This window comes from Dasypus novemcinctus, chromosome 2 (genome assembly GCF_030445035.2).
Source record: "Dasypus novemcinctus isolate mDasNov1 chromosome 2, mDasNov1.1.hap2, whole genome shotgun sequence".
In the NCBI taxonomy this organism is placed as follows: Eukaryota; Metazoa; Chordata; class Mammalia; order Cingulata; family Dasypodidae; genus Dasypus; species Dasypus novemcinctus.
In genome coordinates this window covers 196,576,241-196,599,286 of record NC_080674.1, presented here as the reverse complement: position 1 = coordinate 196,599,286, position 23,046 = coordinate 196,576,241, and the positions used below count along the sequence as shown (strand labels likewise).

Genomic DNA, 23,046 nt, shown 5'->3' with positions numbered 1-23,046 from the left:
GAATCAGCCATTAAAAACCTCCCAACCAAGAAGAGCCCTGGGCTGGATGGCTTCACAGGTGAATTCTACCAAACATTCTGGAAATAATTAACACCAATCTTGCTTAAACTCTTCCAAAAAATTGAAACAGAACTAACATTGTCTAACTCACTCTATGATGCCAACATTAACCTAATACCAAAGCCAAACAAAGACACCACAAGAAAGGAAAATTACAGACCTATCTCTTTAATGAGCCTAGAGGCTAAAATCCTCAAAAAAATGCTTGCTAATTGTTTTCAACAACATATTAAATGAATTATACACCTTGACCAAGTGGGTTTCATTCATGACTGCAAGGATGGTTCTACATAAGAATGTAGAATTCTTCATAAGAATGTAGAATTATGTATTAATGTAATGTATATTACATACATTAATACATAATGTAATGTAAAGAGATTGATGGAAAAAATTATATGATCATATGTATAGATGCCAAAAAAACCCCAAACATTTGACAAAATATAGCACCGTTTGCTGATAAAAACACTGCAAAAGGTAGGAAGAGAAGGAAACTTTCTGATCATGATAAAATGTATATAGGAAAAATGAACAGCCAACATCATTTATAATGGTGAAATCCTAAAATCTTTCCCTCTAAGATCAGAAATAAGACAAGGATGCTCACTATCACCCCTTCTATTTAACATTGTGTTAGAAGTACTTGCTTGAGCACTGATGCAATAATCAGGTATATAAGGTTTCCAAATTGGATGTCACTATTTGCAGAGGGCATTTTTCTACACATAGAAGGCCTGAGAAACCTACAACAAAGCTTCTAGAACTTATAAATGAGTTCAGTAAAGCCACAGGTTGTAAGAACAATGCACAAAATTCAATAGCATTTCTGTACACCAATAGTGAAGAATCTGAGGAGGAACAAAAAACAAATATTATTTGAAATAGTAATTAAAAATCAAATACATATGCATAAATTTAATTAAACATGTCAAAGATTAATACAGAGAAAACCACACAACACTGTTCAGGGAAATCAAAGAAAACCTAAAGAAACAGAAGAACATTCCCTGTTCATGGATAGGAAGACTAAATATTATTAAGATGTCTATACTATCAAAACTCATCCACAGGTTCATTGCAATCCCAATAAAAATCAACACAGCATTTTTTATTGAACTAGAAAAACTACTATGAAATTTACATGGAAAGGAAAGAGGCCCTGAATAGCCAAAGGACATATTGAAAAAGAAAATTGAAATTGGAGGAATTACACTACCTGACTTAAAAACATACTACAAAGCTACAGTAGTGAAAACAGCATGGTATTGGCACAACGATAGACACAATGACCAATGGAACTGAATTGAGAGTTCTGATATAGATCCTTAAATATACAGTCATATAATAATCAACAAGGTCACCAAGCCCACTCAACTGGCATAGAATGACCTCCTCAACAAATGGTGCCTGGAGAAGTGGATATCCATATGCAAAAGAATGAAAGAGGATTTTCATCTCACACACTTATACAAAAATCAACTCAAGATGGATCAAATACGTAAATATAAGGGCCAAGACCATTAAGATCTTGAAAAATAATGGAAGGAATTGTCTAAGAGATCTTGTAATATGAAATTGCTTCATAAATTTCACACCTAAAACATGAGCAGCAAAAGAATAAATAGATAAATGGAATTTCCTCAAAATTAAAGCCTATTGCAACTCAAAGGAGTTTGTCAAGAAAGCAAAACAATGGCCTCTCCAAAGGTACAAAATATTTGGTAAACATATATCTGATAGGAGACTAATATCCTGTATATATAAAGAACTCCTATATCTTGAAAATAAAAAGACAACCCATTTAAAAAATGGGAAAAAGATTTGAAGAGATGCTTTTCCAAAGAAGAAATCAAAAGGCTAAAAGCACATGAAAAAATGCTCAAAATCACTAGTTTTTAGGGAAATGCAAATAAAAACTACAATGACATACCATCTTACTCCCTTAAGACTGGAGACTATCAAAAAAATTCAGAAGACTACAGTGCTGAAGAGAATGTAGAGGAATGGGAACACGCATCCACTGCTGGTGGGAATGCAGAAGGATCCAGTGACTCTGGAGGAGAGTTTGGAGGTTTCTCATAAAACTAGCTATAGCTTTGCCACATGGCCCAGTAATTCCACTGCTGGGTATTTATCCAGAAGAACTGAAAACAAGGACAGAAACTCTTATTTGCACACCAGTGTTCACAGCAGCATTATTCACTATTGTCAAAAGTTGGAATCAACCCAAATTCACATCAATAGATGAATGGATAAATAAAATGTGGTATATACATACAATGGAATACTTCTCAGCTATAAGAAGGAATACAATAGAAACACATGGGATAACATGGAAGAATCTTGACGATGTTGAGTGAAGAAAGCCAGGCATTGAAGGCATTGAAGAACAAATACTACATGACCTCTCTAATATGAAATAAGCAAACCAAGTTGTCTCAGAGAGCTAGAGTCTGCCTACATCAGTGAAAACTATGCTAAATTGGAGGTATGTGTTTATACAGGGAAGGGATAAGAAGGGGCATAGGGATACCTTTGGGTGGGGTTTTGTGGGATTGAGGGGGCTAGGGTTGAGAGGATGGGTCAGATGGCCCAAGGAATTGGGGGGATGGCTTGGGGGAATGTTGAACATGGGAGATTGTCAGGTATGTGGCTGAAACTATAATGTTGAGAAAACCCTTTAGAAAACATAATAAGGTGGGATTACCTTTTTAAGGTGCTTAAGCAGGGCATCTGGCACAGGGGCAGGTTTCTAGGGAGTATGTGAGTGCTCATTTTGTCATAGTGTGTTGTATCATTGGGTGGAATCCCATACAATGAGTGTGAAAGTGTGCCCACATCCTGGAGAGGTCTGATCTCAAACAGAGGGAATTGTGTCTCTAGAGAGGTATAGAATAGATGGAAGCAGGGTGACTGGGGGGCAATGGAAGTATTCCACAGGGTCATACAATGATGGATATAGGACATGTTAAATTACACCAAAAATGAATAAAAGTCTATAGGCTAAAATGTAAACCATAATGTAAAACATAACGTAACTAAATTTTTAGAAAATTGTACAATCTAAAATATAAACCATAATGTAAGCCAAAATGGCACCATATTTGACAGCTGTGTTTCAGTGTCTGTACATCAGCTGCAGCAAATGTAACATGAAAATGTATAAAGATCATTACTGGGGAAGGGAGAAAAGGGTTTGATGTTGGATATAGGTGAGGAACACTGGTGAGGGATACTATTGATGGGGGGCACATGGTTAGAAGGGAGTTCTCCAGGGCATGTATATAGGGTATATAAAAATGTTTGGGTATATGTTGGTTATTTTCACAATAGTTACAGTTACAAATGACAACTAAGAGAGTGCTGAGTTCCTACTTAAGAGAGCTCTGTCACATTCCCCAAAGGAACAGAAACAATTCCCAAGTGCAACAGCAAAGACCAATGGAGAAGGATGGTCCAGTGATGAACACTTGATATTGATGCCTATGCTTATGAGCTTATGTGTCTGAAATATGAACTAGGCCTATAGCTTCAGGGTGCCTAAGAGTTACCTCCTGAGAGCCTCCATGTTGCTCAAATGTGGCCACTCTAAGCCAAACTCAGCATGTAAATGCATTGCCTTCTTCCCCAAATGGGACATGACTCCTGGGAATGAGCCTTGCTGGCACCAAGGGATTACTACCAATCACTAACTGGTGACACTAGAAAGAGATCTTGAATAAAAGGGTCAGCTAAGACCAGCAGAATATCTCAGCCTACATGTAGGATCATGTGTTAAAAACTACTTTTTGATCTTGAATAAAAGGGGGAAATGAGAAAGATAAATGAGTTTATTTGGCTAAGAGTCTTCAAAAAAGATTTGCCAGGTTGCACTTATGCACGTCTCAGGAGGACCCCATAGCCAGCCAAAGTAGATACAACCCGGTTACTGGTTCTCCTGAGGGCTACAGAGACCCACAGGTTCTATGGTCATGGCAAATGGCTCTGGAGTCCAGTGACATGTCAGTGGGCCCTACTGTGGAATTTATATTCCTGAGTGTGGTGGCGTTGGACTCAGTTGTGACCTTTCTTCACATGCCTCTTCTGTCACTTTTACTGAACCTGTGATTTGCACTAGTATTGGTGTATACTCAGGACACTTCAATCTCTGGACTGTCTATGTGCCAGCTGGACCCTGAGCCTCAGCAGCATTGCAAATCCTACTCTCTGGTTCACTGGACTTACCCAGGTCAGCTATCAGGGAGGTCAAGATGGTCAACCACCACACCCGGGAGCCAAGAGTGCCTACAACTGCAAGCAGGAGAATTGCATCCATCATCTATGTGGAATCTAAGCCCCCTCTCAATTCAGGGTTGGAGTGGACATCACCATCTCAGGGTCCACAGGATGGAGGAATAAAATATGGAGTAAAATGGACTTAATGATATTCTACTATAGAACTATTGTGAATAGTAATCAAGAAATTGTAGCATTGATGTGGAGAAAGTGGCCACAGTAGTTGCTGAGGGCAGGGAGAAGGAAGAAGATATGTGATGTGGGGGCATTTTCAGGACTTGGATTTGTCCTAAATGATAGTACAGGGACAGATGTTGGACATTATATATCCTGTCATAACCCACTGAATGGACTGGGGCATAGTGTAAACCGCAATGTAGATTATTATCTGTGTGGTGCAGCAATGCTCCAAAATGGATTCACCAAATGCAATGAATGTGCCACAATGGTCAAAGATGTTGTTGATGTGGGAGGAGTGGGGTTGTGGGTCTGTGGGGTATATGGAATCCTCTTATATATTTTAATGTAACATTTTTTGTGATCTATGTATCTTCAAAAATGTGCAATCAAAAAATAATGGGCATGGAGGGTAGAGAGTGTGGTATATGGGAACCTCATGTTATTTAACCTAATATTTTGTGTGATCATGCGAAACAAAGGCATGCTGTTTCCATAGTAGCAAGTTACTTTCTGACCACTGAGTCATGCTGTCCCTAGAGATATACATGCAGGTGGCTAATCTCTCTGGGAAGCATAACATTCCAGAAGAACCCAGACTTGATATCTCAAGTAACTTGGGCAACAAGATTAATGAGTATATTTGTTTCAATAATATAATAAAACATTATGAGCTTTGGTAACTATCTTATCCACTGTGCACTCTGTTTTCAAGAATGAGGTAATGGGAATAGTTAGCTAGAATAGTTGCTGGTTCTCACGACTGCTTGGGGTATATAAAGAAGCCCCTGATATTAATAAACTTGTCTGATGAGCTTGAGACTTCAAGGCTCGCAGAACCCCTGATCCCAATCTCTTTTTGTCTTTCATTCCCAATACCCTTCATGTTCGTGACTCCAACACGTGATCTATTAACTTTTTAAAAAGTTAATTAAAAATAAATTAAAATAAATGGCACAGACACACAAAATTTGGTTCCATTGATCAATGTATCTTTAAAAAAAAAGATTTATTTATTTATTGCCCCCTTGTTTTTGCCCTTTATGTCTGCTTTCTGTGTCCATTCACTGTGTGTTCTTCTGTGTTTGCTTGTCTTCTTTTTATGTGGCACTGGGAACTGATCCTTGGACCCTTTTAATTGGGAGACAGGTGCTCAATGTCTTGTACCACCTCAGCTCCCTGGTCTGCTGCTTTTCTTATTGTCTCTCCTCTGTGTCTCTTTTTGTTGTGTCCTCTTGCTGCACCAGCTCTCCACGTGGGCCAGCACTCCTGTGTGGGGCAGCAATCCATGTGGGCCAGTCCTCTGCACAAGCCAGCTCACCACACAGGCCAGCTTGTCTTAACCAGGATGCCCTGGGAACCAGACTCTGGACCTATTATATGGTAGATGGAATCTAATCACTGGAGCCATGACTGCTTTTCAGTGTGTCTATCTTTATGCCAGTACAATGCTGTGTTTTCCACTGTTGCTAGGTAACATGTTTTAAAGTACAAAAAATGAGCCCTCTGATTTTGTTCTTTTAAAGATCTTTCTGGCTATTCAGGGACACTTACATTTCTGAATAAATTTGATAATTGGTTTTTCCATTTTTGCAAAAAAGATTGGAATTTTATTGGGATTGCATTGAATCTGTAAAGCAATTTGGGTAGAAATGACATCTTAATGATATTTAGTATTCTAATCCAGGAACATAGAATGTGCTTCCATTTCCATTAATTTAAGTCTTCTTCAGTTTCTTTTAGCAATGTTTTTTTTTTTTTAATTTTTTTATTTTTTATTGACTTTGTAATAATATTACATTAAAAATATATATGTGAGGTCCCATTCAACCCCACCCCCCCACCCCCCCTCTTTCCCCCCCCCAACAACACTCGTTCCCATCATCATGACACATCCATTGGATTTGGTAAGTACATCTTTGGGCACCTCTGCACCTCATATACATTGGTTCACATCATGGCCCATACTCTCCTCTATTCCATCAAGTGGGCCCTGTGAGGATTTACAATGTCCGGTGATTACCTCTGAAGCACCATCCAGGGCAGCTCCATGTCCCGAAGACGCCTCCACCTCTCATCTCTTCCTGCCTTTCCCCATACCCTTTGTCCATTATGTCCACTTTTCCCAATCCAATGCCACCTCTTCTATGTGGACATTGGATTGGTTGTGTCCATTGCACCTCTATGTCAAGAGGAGGCTCAGATTCCACCTGGATGCTGGATGCAATCCTCCCATTTTCAGTTGTAATCACTCTAGGCTCCATGGTGTGGTGGTTGTCCTTCTTCAACTCCATCTTAGCTGAGTGTGGTAAGTCCAATAAATCAGATTGTAGGTGCTGGAGTCTGTTGAGTCTTTTAGCAATGTTTTGTAGTTTTCTGAATAGAAGTACTTTATGTCCTTGATTGTTTGTTCCTAAATATTTGAATGTTCAATTGCTTTCATAAGTGTAATGTTTTTTTCTGATTTCCTCCTCATTAGTGTGTATAGAAATGCTATTGATTTTTGCATATTAATATTATATCCCACCACTCTGATGAACTCATCTATTAGTTCTAAAAGTTTTGTTGTGTATTTTTCAGGAGATTCTATATAAAAGATCATCCAGTGAATGGTGAAAATTTAATTCTTCCTTTCCTATTTATTCCTTTTATTTCTTTATTCTAATTTATTTCTTTATCCTAATTGCCCTAGCTAGAATCTCTAGTACAATATTGAATAACAAAGGTATCAGGGGGCATCCTTGTCTTATCTTGATCTCAGAAGGAAAGCTTTCAGTTTTTCACCATTGAGTACTATGCTACATGTATATTTTCAGTATATGCATTTTACCATATTGAGAAAGCTTCCTTCTATCCCTATCTTTTGGATGCTTTATCATGAAAAGATGGTGTATTTTCTCCAGTGCCTTTTCTGCATTAATTGAGAGAATTATGATTTTTCTTCAATTTATTAATATAGTTTATTACACTAATTGATATTCTTGTGTCAAACAACCCTTGCATACCTTGGATAAACCCATTTAATCATGGCATAGAATCTTTTAATGTGATTTTGGATTCTATGTGCAAGTATTTTGGTGAGGATTTTTGCATCTATATTCATTAGAGATATTAGTCTCTAGTTTTCATTTTTGTAATATTTTTATCTGGTTTTTGTATGAGGATGATGGTTACTTCATAGATTGAATTTGGTACCATTCCTTTCTGTTCAGTTTTTCAGAAGAGTTTGAGCACATTGTTATTAGATTGTCTGAATGATTGGTAAAATTCTATTGTGAAGACATCTGGTCTTGGGCTTTTCATCTTTGGGAGGTTTTTGACGACTGAGAAATCTCTTTACTTATGATTGCTTTGTTGAGGCCTTCTTTCTGTAACATAAGTCTATTTTGAAAATAAGGTGAAAAAAATTGCTGGGGGAATATATGGAATAAATTTTCACTGTACATATAAGATAACAGATCTTAAAGGGATGAAACACAATGTATAAAATTTTTATTTTATTTCAAATATTTTTATTTTTGTATTTTATCTATTTTTAAAATTATTATATTATTCTCTTATTAATTTCATTTGCTTTTGTTTGTTTTTTTTGCTTCATTTTTGGAGAGGTTTTGGATCACAGAAAGGTTACAACTGTGGCAGGGAAGGATCACTGCAGTGTAGTGTCAGTGATGGGGGGATGTGTGGGGATGGGGGCAACTGAGATATGCCTCTAAGGCATATGAATATGTTCAAGTGTACATGGGGCATTGTCTCCACAATAACTGAAAGAACATTGGATTTCCATCCTGGGGACTCCTGCTACATTTTTAAATACAACAGCAAGAATTCCCTGCACAATTGGCCAGTGTGTAGTGAAGGAAGACAAACCATTATGCCAGGCACTTGATATTGATGATTGTACTTATGAAACTTTTCTTGTGAAATTGAAACTTAGCCTAGTATTATATATTGCCTAAGAGTTACCTCCTGAAAGCCTCCTTGTTGCTCAAATGTGGCCTCTCTCTAAGTCCCTTTTAGTATATAAACACAATACCTTTCACCTGGCATGGGACCAGACTCCCAGGGATAAACCTCCCTGGAACTGAGGGATTATTACCAAGTGCCAACTAGCAATGCATCCAGAAAAAGACCTTAAAAAAAAGGGGGAAATATTAAATACACATGAATTTTTATGGCTAAGTGATTTCAAAGGGAGTCAGGAGATCATTCCAGAGTTTACACTTATGCATGTCTCAGCAGAATCTCATTGACTGCCACAGTAAAAAAAGCCTCAGTCTGCAGGGCTCCTGAGGGCTCTAGAGATGTCTAGACACTATAATCAGGACAGACAAACTCAGGAATTTAGCACGCTGTTAGTGGACCTTATTTTGGAATTTATGTTCCCCATTGTAATTGAATTAGACTCATTTATAGTTTCCCTACATATGGCTCTTCTGTCCCTTTTTATTTGAACCTATATTTAGCACTATACTTGCTAAATATATGTCCCAGAGACTTAAATATTTGGTCTGCTCATGTGCTGGTTGAGCCCTGAATCTCAGCTTAGTTGCAACATATTCTCTCCAGTTCATTGGACTCACCTGGTACAACTAACAAGGAGATAATGATGGACAATGCCATCCAAGGAACAGAGAGTGTCTGCAACTGGAAGTGAGATATTTCCATCCATCTGCCCCATGGGATCTAAATCCCATCTCAATTAGAAATAGAGTATGCATCACTATCCCCAAATCCTCAAGATTGGGGAATGAACAATGGACTAAATTTGACATTGTTATTCTATTATAGACTTACTATTATTCTAGCAATGGAAGAACTTTTTTCAATGGTATAACGGTGGAGAAGGAAGAATAAATGAAATATGGGGGTCCCCTAGTGACTTTTCTCACTCTCAGATATGGCTGACCACTGGTCTTCTGGCTAAACCCTTTCCCTGACTTCCCTCTCCCTCTCATTCAGCTAGTTGCTGGTTTGTCTGCCCTATCTACCATGGCTTCCTTCTCCCCCATCTAACTGGGATCCCTTTTCTAGCTGCCCTCTTGGATTGCCCCCACAGTCCTGCAGCTCTTCTTCTGCCATGTAGACTTCTCTACTTTCCCACAGCTTCTAGGGGAGGAGTGCTGCCTGTGGTTTCTTATTCCACCATCTTGGATTTCCATCTTTAACCAGGATGCTTAAAAGAATTTTGGATCTTTTCATCTACACAAGAGAGATTATATATCTAAATAAAGATAGGTGTATGTGATGGTTTTATTATGTGTTCAGTGCAATTCAGAAAGTTTTTCTTTGTCTGAAAGTGTACTTGTCTTAATACTTTTAACTAAAAATGACAACATCCTGTAGAAAAACCTATCCTCTTAATATCTTGAGAGAGGTAAGAGCCTGGTAACAGTAAGTCACCCAAAGCAGCTGATAAAGAAGTCAGCTCTTCCCTTTCTCATTCTTCTTCCCCTCTGGGGCAACTGGGGCAATCATCCTCCAGTGTTATAAAAGACATCCTTTCAGTTACCACACCCACAGGTGAATTCACATAGGCCAATGATACTGGATGTAGGCAGGGGAAATTCTGGTCATATGAGGGTCTTGTTTGGAAGTACATTTCTATGGAATAAATTGAAATCTACTTTCTAGTCCTTCCCTTGGTGCTGCCAAATTTCTACTTGGGGGTATTGGCTGCTAATCAGTTTGTGGCATAATGAAGAACTTGGCTAGTCTTTACCCCTAGTTCCTGCAGCAGTAACCTCAAAGTCTTTGGAATTTCCCATGATAGGGGCATCTTTTATTATTCATTGTGAGCCCAGGAGAATACCTGGTAGTCCATATGTTAAAAAGATGACATGTAGAGGCAACCACAATTGTAGACTTAGGGCAGGTGCTGGCCACACCAGAAAGACCAATCAGATGAATAGGGTTGGGGCCTTGAGCCATGTCACTTCGGCAACATCTCCCTGACCTCTGCATGGTTAGGGATCTGCAATGGAGTCCAAACTCATGGGAAATGATTCTACAAATCATGCCCATGTAAACTTTGAACATATAAACTTTGCACATATATACTTTGAACATATAAACTTTGAACACTTGAAACATTGGTGAGTTTCCATGACTGAGAAGAAATGCTCTGCCAAGAGAGTGACAGTGACACTTTCTGACTCCATGTGGAGAAGGCATGGAAGCAAGTATTTGAGACCCTCCAAGAACTCACCTGTTGTATTTCTTCTTTTGATTTTATTGTGCCCTTTTTCTACAATAAAGCCCTAATTATAAGCATCACAACTTTGGTGAGTTTGGTGAGTTGTTCTAGGAAATTATCCAACATGAGGGGGTGATATGAAGTGAGGTAGTCAGAAGTACATGTGGTCTCAAGCTATGAACCTGGAATCAGTACATGAAGGGAAATCTGTAGAGGGGTCTGACTTAACTCTGGATAGGTAGAGTCAGAAGCAAATTAAACTGAATTTTTGCAGTATTTTCACTTGGTGACAGAAGTTTTAATGTTTTTTGTCACCTTAAATACCATCCCTTGGTATCATTCTTTTCTTTTTCTTGTTAATAATAAATTCTTCTGCTTGAGACCCAATTTCCCAGGCTTCCTAGAGTGTTGGTGTTACCCCTATCAAAGCTCTGGCTTAAGAGAACCACATGTGCTGGATCTCCTTTTTAATCTTCACTCTTCCCACAGGGACTGATCAGGAAACAGCAGTCACAGTAACATTGGAATTGGAAACAGAGCTGTCTCACCTCCCAGAATCATAACTGCTCACAGATTATAATATAAAAAAGGAGGGAAATTCTCTATTTACTTATCCATTGCATTCTTAGGTATCTTTTTAAAAGCTGTTTCCTAAACAATCCATCTTCTCCAAAAGAATAAAAGACAAGTCTAGGCCTGAGAGGTGAGGATTTGCCAATTTTGTAGAGTCTGTGTTTGGTGATAGAAATTGCCAACATGTGGAATGCTTACGTGCAGTCAGACATTGTTTTAAGTCATTGACATGAATTAACTCAGGCTAATTTTTTAAAAGATATATTTTGTTTATTTCTCTTCCCTTCCTCCCTATTGTCTGCCCTCTGTGCCCATTCGCTGTGTGTTTTTCTGCATCCACTTGCATTATGCAGCAGCACTGGGAAACTGCATCTCTTTTTTTGTTGCATCATCTTGCTGCATCAACTCTCCCTGTGTGCAGCACCACTCCTGGGTGGGCCGCACATTTTTCATGCAGTGCAGCTCTCCTTGCAGGGCACACTCCTTGCACATGGGGTCCCATACATGGGGGGCAACCCTGTGTGGCATGGCACTCCTTGCACGTGGCAGGATGTGCATGGGCCAGTTTACCACACAAGTCAGTAGGTCCTGGGGAATGAACCCTGGACCCTCCATATGGTAGACCAATGCTCTATCAGTTGAGCCACATCTACTTCCCAACTCATGCTAATTTAATCCTTGTGTTTTGGTGCTATTATTTTCCCCCATTTCATAGCAGATGTATTAAGTCACAAATAGTTTTAGTAACTATGTCTAAGGTCATACAGTAAAGAAACCATGGAGCTAGATACAAACCTTCAAAGTCTAGTGACAGGATGTTACACTCTATCTACTAAATACACTGTACCAGTTAACCTCCTAACAGCAGTTCAATAGGTTTGGCAGATACAGGATCAACACACTAAACTCAGCAATTCTAATTTTCTGGTAATAATTAATTGGATATTAATAGAAAAACTTTCATCAACCATATCAAAAATATGATGTATTTAATAACAAATCTATATATTGGGGGATTAGAAGGGTCTCAATTCACATCCTTCCTCTTTCCTTCTCAGACTCTAGGCCAACTGCAAAATAATGCAAAGAAGTTAGGAAATTGAAGAGTTAATATCTTAATAATTCTTGATGGAGATGACATTATAGAATGTGGCTTTTATCTCCCAGTAACTTGATTCACTAATAGTAAACTGCAGAATGTCCAGAATTGACTCCCATACTCATGGAGGAAAGGTTCTACAATCTACAAGAGTTTCAGAAATGGCAAAGAAAACCCTTCCTACAAGAACACAAACAGCTCATTCTTACCAGAAGCAGAAAAATGAGTGTCTGGTCAACTCATTCCGAGTTTACCATTCATAATCAAGAAAAGATAGAAGTCACTCCATTTCCCCTGGTGTAGAATGAGTAGATTTAGGAAGAAGTGAAGAGACCTGGAATATTATACCAACAGTGACATTTCCTAATGCAAAGAAAGACCAGGAAGAGTGAAAAAGCATTCCTCTAAATCAACAAGGAGTGATTAAGTCTCTTGAGAAAATTTTAAAATGCCCGGATAAGTGAAGAGACATTCTATTACTATTTATAGGATAATTACATGATATAATGTCTTCAAAATTAATCCAGACCATGAACACTGAGTGTTTTTATTTAGATCTCCTTTAACTTCTTTCCACAGGTTTTCTAGTTTTCCATGTATAAATACTTTGCATCCTTAGATAACTTTGTTCCTAGATATTTGATTATTTTAACTGCTATTATAAATGGAAATTTTTCTTCATTTCCTATTTAGATTGTTATTATGGTACAGAAACAGATCTGATTTTAATGTGTTAAATTTTACCTCGCCATTTTGCCGAATTCATTTACTAGCTCTACTAACTTTTTGGTGCATTTTTCAAGAATCTCTATATTTAGGATCATGCCACTAGCACATAGGGAAAGTTTTGCTTCTTCCTTTCCAGTTTTGATGCTTATTCTTTATCTTGCATGATTGTTCTGAATAGACCTTCCAGCAGAAGGTTGAAAAATAGGGGTGGCAGTGGGGATCATTGTTCTGCTCTTGATCTTATAGAAAAAGCCTTCAGTCTTTCCCCATTGAGGATAATGTTAGCTAGGTTTTAATTCTATGTGTTGCAGGCTCATTTTGAGAAACAGTGGTCATCTCTCTCTGCACCCTCTTCCAAACTACCCACTCCCCCAACATACACACTCAACCCTGTCTAGAGATCTTAGAATTATCTCCATTAATCTGCAGTCAAGAATCAGGACTTCTTCTATCAGCAGTTCAAAAGTTTTATGTCACCTTGAGGGATAGGAACTTGACTCCTATTAATGTGATTGAATCAAAGCCTTAATTATAATTTAATCAAGGAAAACATAATCAAGTAAAAATGAAACTCCAAATTTAATACAGCCAAAGGGGAACACACCTAGAGAAACAGACCAGTTTACAAACATAATCCAATATCAATTTTTGGAATTCATAAACAATGCAAACTGCTACAGGGAAACACAGGATGAAATATGCAAAACAAGGTTTTCCTTATATAATTTCCTCTGTTTCTGTCACTGTTTTTAAAAATTACCTGCAGTTGTATCTACTTTGGTTGTCTCTGGGATCCTGCTGAGATGTGGAACATTTTTTGTGATCTATGTATCTTTAAAAAATACAATTTAAAAATGTAATAATAGCACACTCCCTTATTTTAAGATAGACCTTTCCTGCTTCCTATCACCCCCAAGCAAATGGGGCAATAAAACATTAAACATTAAAAAAATTATTGAAGTATATCATACATACATACACACACATAAACAGTAAGTGTAGAGTAAATGCTGTGAACTTACAGAAGAAACATGCATTATATCATATATAACCCTCCACCCACACCATGCATTGCTGTGAAACACTTGTTACAAATTATGCAAAAGCATCATCAAAACATTGTTACTAAATATAATCCATATCTCACATTTGTTGTATTTTTCCCCGACCCACCCTATTTTTAAATTTTTTTGGTAATAAATCAATTTTATTAATACATATTAATAAACATACAATTCATCCAGAGTGTAAAATCAATGGTATTTGATGTAATCACATAGTTATGCATTCATCATTTCAATCATCATTAGAGCATTTTCTTTTCTTTTTTTTTTTTAAAAGATTTATTTATTTATTTAATTTCCCCCCCTCCCCTGGTTGTCTGTTCTTGGTGTCTATTTGCTGCGTCTTGTTTCTTTGTCCGTTTCTGTTGTCGTCAGCGGCACGGGAAGTGTGGGCGGCGCCATTCCTGGGCAGGCTGCACTTTCTTTTCACGCTGGGCAGCTTTCCTCATGGGCGCACTCCTTGCGTGGCAAGGCACTCCTTGCGCGCATCAGCACTGCGCGTGGCCAGCTCCACACGGGTCAAGGAGGCCCGGGGTTTGAACCGCGGACCTCCCATATGGTAGACGGACGCCCTAACCACTGGGCCAAAGTCCGTTTCCCTAGAGCATTTTCATTATTTAAATAATAATAATAAACAGAAAACAGAAAAACAAACAAGAAAATTCCTCACCTCTCAATCCTTCTATGCTTTCCCCACTGTCCATAGCTGCTGTTTCTCGCTATTCTATCCAAAGTGTAAAATCAATGTCTTTTAGTATAATCACAATGTTGTACATTCATGATCTTAAAAATTTTAGAACAATTTCATTACTCTAAAGAGAAAGACTCCACACCCCTTAGCATTCCTTCCTCAGACCTACATAACCACTAATCTCTTTTCATCTTTATAAATTGATTTATATTTACATTTTATACAAATGGAATCATACAATATGTATGGTCACCATTTAGTATAATGTTTATTTTTTCTGCCTGATATTAACATTTTGTACTATTGACATACATTTGTTCAGCTTCAAAGAAAAATGGTATTATATATGCAATTCTACCCATCTTCACATTTCATATAATATATTTATATTTCACATAATGTATTTAGGTCACAATTGCACAATCATACAGAATTTTTCCTTTTGTGTATGGCTTACTTCACTCAACATGATGTCCTCCAGGGTCATCCATGTTGTCATATGTATCATGACTTCATTTCTTCTTACCATTGCATAATACTCCATCATGTGTAACTTCACAATTTATATATTCATCATTTGATGGACATCTGGTTGTTTCCAACTTTTGGCTATTGTGAATAACACTGCTATCTGAACATGGATGTGCAGATATCTGTTGGTGTCACTTTCTCAGTTCTTCTGTGTATATACCTAAAAATGGTATGGTTGGGTCCCATGGCAAGTCTATATTCAACTTCCTTAGGAACTGCAAAACAGTCCTGCACAGTGGCTGTACCATTCTACATTCTCACCAACAGTGAATAAGTGTTCCTATCCCTCCACTTCTTCTCCAAAATGTACAGTTTTCTGACTTTTTAACAGTGACCAGTCTAATAGGTGTGAAATGGTATCTCATTGTAGTTTTGATTTGCATTTCCCTAATTGTTAGTTATGTTGAACATTTTTTCATGTGTTTCTCTATTTCTGTTTGTTCTTTGACAGTTGTCTTTTCAAGTCTTTTGCCCATTTTTAAATCAGATTCTTTGCCTTTTTATTGAGTTATATGATCTCCTCATTTATCATGAATATTAAACTGTTATCAGATATGTGATTGGGTGAAATATTTTCTTCCATCGAGTTGGCTGCTTTTTCACCCTTTTGGCAAAGTGTTGAATTTTGAGGAGATCTCATTTATCTATTTTTTTTAAAGTTTGTTGCCACCACACCATGGAGCCAAGAGTGCCTACAACTGAAAACAGGAGGATTGCATCCAGCATCCATGTGGAATCTAAGCCCCCTCTTGACATACATGTGGAATGGACACAACCAATCCAAGGTCCACAGGATGCAGGAATAGAGTAAGGATTAGAGTGGACTTACTGATATTCTATTCATGAACTATTGTGGTTAGTAATCGAAGAAAATGTGGCATTGGTGTGGAAAAAGTGGCCATGGTGGCTGTTGGATGTGGGGAATGGGAGGAAGAGATGAGATGTGGAGGCATTTTCGGGACTTGGAGTTGCCTTGGGTGGCGCTGCAGGGACAATTACTGGACATTGTAGATCCTCCCATGGCCCACTGGGTGGAACATGAGAGAGTGTGGGCTATGATGTGGACCATTGACCATAAGGTGCAGTGATGCTCAGAGATGTATTCACCAAATGCAATGAATATGTCATGATGATGGAGGAGAATGTTGCTATGGGGGAAGTAGTAGGGTGAGGGGGGGTACATGGGGACCTCATATTTTTTGAATGTAATATTTTTTAAAATGAATTAAAAAATTAATTAATTTTTAAAAAGTTTGTTTCTTGTGCTTTGGGCAAAATTTTTAAGAAACTACCACATACCACAAAATCTTGAGATGTTCCCCTATATTTTATTACAGAGGTTATGAACTTACAAAAGAATCTTGTACATATGTAAAATATCATATATGTATATGCATTTACATAAACAATAAGTGTATAGTAAAAGTTGTGAACTTATGAACAGGTAAGCATATCATCATATCAGTGCTCCCATATACCACCCCACCATGAACACCTTGCATTGCTGTGAGACATTTGTTATGAACTATGAAAGAGCATCATCAAAATATTACTACTAACTACAGCCCATAGATTACATTTGGTGTATTTCCCCCCAATCCACTCTGATTATTAACACCCTATATTACAATTATATATTTGTTATAGTTCATGAAAGAACATTCTCATGTCTTTTCTGTTGCACCACTGGATTTTCTGTGTTATATAGTCCAATGATTTGTGTAGTCCATTTACAAGTTACTTTCACCATCCAGAGTTTTGCTGTCATCACCTCACTCAATTCTAGAACATTTTCATTGCTCGAACAGAAAAATTTCCACACTCCTTTTACCTCCCTATTATTGTTTCTTAGCATTGATATGATAGCTTCTCTTTTTTTGTCATTGCTGCAAAATATTAGCGTATTGTTTTAAACTATTGTGCATAAGTTACTTTATTTGTAATTTTCCCATGTATCACCATATTCTCAACACTTTGTAAAATAACTTTCATATATATACAAGATTAACCACAATCTTCAACCACTTCCAAAATCACTGTCACACATTCCTAGATTATTTTATAGCTTCCTTTCAATTGGCATTTACAGTCACAGAGAACACCTTTTAGCCTCAACCAGATTTATAAGTTAGCAGAGTTATTAATACTCATTATTTTATGTTACCATCGACTCAACTCATTTCCACACTTTTGAAAATTCTACATACATTAAATAAATGTTGTGTCATGTATCAGGACTTCATTTTTTCATGCAGCTGAATTATATTCCATCATTTGTTTGTAATACATCTTATCTATTCATCGGTTGATGAGCATTTGGGTTGTCTCCATCTTCTGGCATTTGTGAATAATGTGATTAACATTTCATTTTTTCTGAGTATGTACCTAAAAGAGAGATTACCTAATCATTTGGCAGTTCTATACTTAGCTTCCAGAGAAGCCAAAAAAAAAAAAAAAAAAAAAAAAAAACTGTCTTCCACAGCAGCTGTACCATTTTACATCCCCATAAGCAATGAGTAAGTGTCTTATTTCTCCAGAACTTTAATTTTCCATTTTTCTAAATAGTAGTCAGTCCAGTGGTTGTGAAGTGATCTTATTTTGGTTTTGATTTGCATTTTCCTAATAACTAATTATGTTGAGCAACTTTTCATGTGCTTTTTAACCATTTCTATACCCTCTTGAAAAAAAGTCTATTCAAGTCTTTTTGCCCATTTCTTGAGTCTTTTTTTTAAGGCTTTATTTTTATTATCTTTTTTAAAGATAGATAAATCACACAAAACATTACAATAAAAAATATAAGAAGTTCCCATGTATCTCACTCCCCATACCCTCCAATCCTCCCATATCGACAACTTCTTTCTTTAGTGTGGTACATTCATTGCAATTGATGAGTATGTTTTGGAGCATTGCTACATAACATGCATTACAGTTAGTTTATTTTTAAGTGCACACTCTCTCCCAGGCTATTCAGTGGGTTATGGCAGGATATATAATGTCCTGCATCTGTAATATTATTCAGGACAAGTCCAAATCCTGAAATGCTCCCATATTACACCTCTTATTCTCTCTCCCTGCCCTCAGCAACTCCTCTTGACACTGTCTCCACATCAGTGATACCATTTCTTCCATTGCTAAAGTCACAATAATTCTATAGTAGAATACCAGTAAGTCCACTCTAATCCATATTTTATTCCTTAACTCTGAGGACCCTGGGATGGCAATGTCCACTCCACCTTTGAATCAAGAAGGGGCTTATATCCCACATGGCTGATGGATGGGATTCTCCTGCTTGCAGCTGTAGACTATCACCATTCCCTGAGGTGGTGGTTGACCATCATCACCTCCCTGTTACCTGACCTGGGTAAGTCCAACAAAATGGAGAGTAGGTGTTGCAAGTCTGCTGAGGCTCAGGGCCCAGCTGGCACATAGACAGTCCAGAGATTCAAGTCTCCTGAGCATACACCAACCCCAGCACCAACCACAGGTTCAGTAAATGTAACAGAAGAGGCATGTGTAGAGAGGTCACATTTGAGACCAACCCCATTACACTCAGGAGCACAAATTCCAAAGTAGAGCCCACTGGCAAGGCACTGAACTCCAGAGCCATTTGTCATGACTGTAGAACCTGTGTATCTCCATAGCCCTCAGGAGCACCACTAACTTGGGTTGTATCTACTTTGACTGTCTCTGAGATCCTGCTGAGATATGCATAAGCATGATCCCTCTGACGGCCTCCTGACTCATTTTGAATTGCCTTAGCCATATAAACTAATTTTTCTTTACCTTTTCAACCTTTTATTCAAGGACACTTTCTAGTTGCATCACCAGCTGATGCTTGGCAGTAATCCCTCCATGCCAGCAAATCTCATCCCCAGGAGTCCTGGCCCACACTGGGAGGAAGGTTATACATATATATGCTGAGTTTGGCTTAAGGAATGGCCACATTTAAGCAATATAGAGGTTCTCAGGAGATAACTCTTAGGTACACTGCAGCTCTGGGCCTAGCTGAAATTTCAAGCACACAGGCTCATAAACATAGTCATCAGTATCAAGGGCCCATCATTGGACCACCCTTCTCCCATCTTTTCCTTTGTACTACTTGGGGGATTGTTGCTGCTCCATTGGGTAGTGCAACAGAAATTCCTGGAATGGGAACTCACTACTCCCTCAGTTTTGTGATACTCTACCCTCTATGTCAATACCCAACAAATATCTGAACTTATCTATATACTCTATATGCATGCCCTGGAGAACTCCCTCCCACCCATGCATCCCCCATCAATGTCATGCCACATCAGTGCTCCTCCCCTCCCACAGTTGAAACCCTCTGTGATTACCCAGCAATTCCACTGCTGGTTATATACCCAGAAGAACTGAAAACAAAGACATGCATCAATTTATGTATACTAATGTTCATAGTGGCATTATTCACTATTGCCAAAAGGTGGAATCAACCAAAATGTCCATCAGCAGATGAATGGATAAACAAAATGTGGTATATACATACAATGGATACTACTCAGCTGTAAGAAAGAATACAGTACTAACACATGGAATAACATGGATGAATCTTGAAGACCTTATATTGAATGAAACAACCCAGATGTTGAAGGACAAATATTACATGACCTCTCTGATATGAATTAAGCAAATCAAGCTCTCTTGGAGAGCTGAAGACTGGAAGATAAGCTTACCAGAAATAAGGGGGGAGAGGAAGGTTTTGAGCCAGTGCCCACGCAGGTGCAATCTATGATAAGGTGGAGGTACGTAGTTTTGCAGTGAAGGAATAAGATGGGGCATAGTGATGCTATTGGGTTGGGCTTTGTAGGCTTGAGGGCAGCCTGGGTTGGGAGGATGGTCAGATGGTCCAAGAAATTGGGGAAAGGACGGAGGAGCAAGTGAATATGGGAGACTTTTGGGTATGTGGTTGAAACTATAAATGTTGAGAAAACACTTTAGAACATATAATAAGAAAGGGTTACTGGTTTAAGGTGTTTAACGGTGGGTATCTGGCAGAAGGTGAACCTGGGGCAGGCTTCTAGGGAGTGTCTAAGTGTTATGTCAGGGTGTGTTATATCAGTGGTGGAGACTCACACAATGAGTGGGAAGGTGTTATGCCCCCCACCCTGGGGAGGCCTGATGTTCTCAAACAGAAGGGTGGGTGTCTCTCAAGAGCATGGGTGGCTCCCAGTGAGGGGGGGGCAGACTAGTGTGTCAAGCCCTCAACATTGTTGCAAATATCTAAGAATCTTGTCCTTCAAGCAGTGAAGCTTGATTGTCACTGTGGGCCCTGAGGGGAGGGTGAGAGAGGAATGGAATAGTTGGAAGTTGGGCATAACTGGCAGGCAAATGAAGTATTTTACATGATCCTGCAGTGAAGGATACAGGTCATGTTAAATATCACCAAAATTTATAAAAGTGTACAGTCTAAAATGTAAACCATAATGTATACCATAATGGAAGCATGGTTAGTCACTATGTTTCAATATCTGTACATCAGTTGCAGCAAATGTAACATCCACATGTAAAAATATCTTTGCTGGGGAAAGGGGAAAAGGGTTTGATGTTGGGAATATCAGAGTCCCCTATATTCTAAATGTGATTTTACTGTGATCTAAAACTTTTTTGAAGACACAATAATAATAATAAAATAGGTTGTAGACACTGAGGAAGAAATGAAAGAGATTGCCTTCCCACTGAACATATAGGGCAACACCTATTACAATGGTGAAAGGCAAAACTTAAAAAAAATTTGTTATTTTTCATTTCTTTAATACTGCAATTTATTTTTAGTTTTTATAAATTATTATGTATTCTATTTCTAATCTTTAATCCTATCATTACTATTTCATTTTCCTATTAATTGAATTTGGCAATACATTAGACTTCATTTTTGAAGAAGTTTTAATTGGGTCTTTTGTTCACTTATTGTTGATTTTTAGTGCTTCTTTATATATTCTGTATATTAAACCCTGATTGGATTGGTGGTTTCAAAATAGATTTACCCCTTGAGTAGACTGCTTTTTTATCTTTCTTGACAAAGTCCTTTGAGGCAAAAAGTATTCAATTGTGTGGAGATTCCATTTATTTATATATTTCTTTCATTGCTCAAGCTTTGGATGTAAACTCTAAGAATACCACACGTACCACAATGTCTTGAAGATGCTTTACTAATTTTTCTTCTAGCAGTTTTATGGTGCTAGTGCTTATATTTAGGTTTTTTGATCCATTTTGAGTTAATTTTTGTAAGGTTATGATATATGGGTCTCTATAATTTTTGGCATATGGAATTTCACTTCTCCCAGCACCATTTGTTGATGAGACTGTCCTATCCAGCTGAGTGTACTTGGTAACCTTGTCAAAAATCAATTGGCCATGTTTTCAGATTCCTCTTTGTGCTTGTCCAGTTCTTAATATTCTTAAGCTCTTTAGACATCTCATTGAATTTACTTAGGATGTTTTTGTGAATATCTGTTTAGTTATCTCAATTCTTGCGTCACATCAGGAGGCTTAATTTGTTCCTTTGACTGGACTATATCGTCTGTTTTATTTTTTAATATATTTTTTTATTTTTTAAAGAGATATTTAGATTACATAAATGTTACATAAAAAGTAGTGGGGATTACCATATGCCCCACTCCCTGCTCCTCCCACATTTCCCCAAATTAATAGCATCTTTTATTAGTGTGGTACACTCATTACAATTGATGAAAATATTTTGGAGCATTGCCACCAAGCTTGGATTAGAGTTTACATTGTAGTTTACACTCTCTCCCACACAATTTTGTAGATTATGGCAAGACACATAATGGCCTGTAGCTGTCATTTCAATGTCATTCAGGACAACTCCTAAATCCTGAAAATGCCTCTATATCACCCCTGTCTTTCCCTCTCCCTACCTTCACAACCTCCAGTGACCACTGCTTCCATATAAATGAGATAAGTTCTTATGTTGGTCAAATCACAATAAGTTTATAGTAGAATACCAATTCTTCCACTTTAGTCTATAGTTCTTTCCCCAGTCCTGAGGACTCTGGGATGGTGATGCCCACTCCACCTCTAATTGAGAGGGAGCTCCAATCCCATAGGACAGATGGATAGGACTCTCTTGTTTGCAGTTGTAGACTCTCTCGGTTCCTTGGGATGGTCATTTTCCATCATAATCTCTTTGTTAGTTGTCCTGGGTAAGTCCAATGAACTGGACAGTAGGTGCTGCATCTCCATTGAGATTCAGCACCCAGCTGCTATAAGGAGAGCTCAAAGATTTAAGTCTTTTGGATATACACATATCAACTGTAGCATGGCCCATATCTTGTTTCTTAGTATTTTTGTAATTTGTTTTTGCTAATGTTTCAGCATCTGATTTTCCTAATGTATTTTTCCTAGTCTCAGGTTTACTCTTAAGCCTACAGTCTTCTTGCTAATGGCTTCATGCTAATGGTCCTCTTTGACTCCTGGTTTAACTTATTTTAGACATTTATAATAGCTTATAGTTAACTAATCAGATTTGTTCAGCCATTGTTCATCTGATGCTTGTCCTGAGTATACTGTACAAATTTATTGAGATTGCACTATTTGTGTACTACTCTCATCCTCAGGAAAATTTCTCTTCCCCTGTTTTTCTACCAGTATATTACTCTGTTCTGAT

General features: G+C 37.9%; 1 protein-coding gene across 2 annotated transcripts in view; it reads right to left on the bottom strand.

The window, feature by feature from the left end:
- The window catches only part of LOC101426976 (interferon-gamma-inducible GTPase 10-like), a 117,497-nt gene that overhangs the window by 17,579 nt on the left and 76,872 nt on the right, over nucleotides 1-23,046 (bottom strand). Inside the window, exon 4 of one of the 2 annotated variants that reach the window (XR_009182410.2) lies at nucleotides 13,673-17,783. The exons of the other annotated variant lie outside the window; for it this stretch is intronic. The gene's annotated coding sequence lies outside the window, so the exon portion shown is untranslated. Of the gene's footprint in view, nucleotides 1-13,672; nucleotides 17,784-23,046 lie in introns of those variants that run through there. 2 annotated transcript variants of the gene reach the window in all.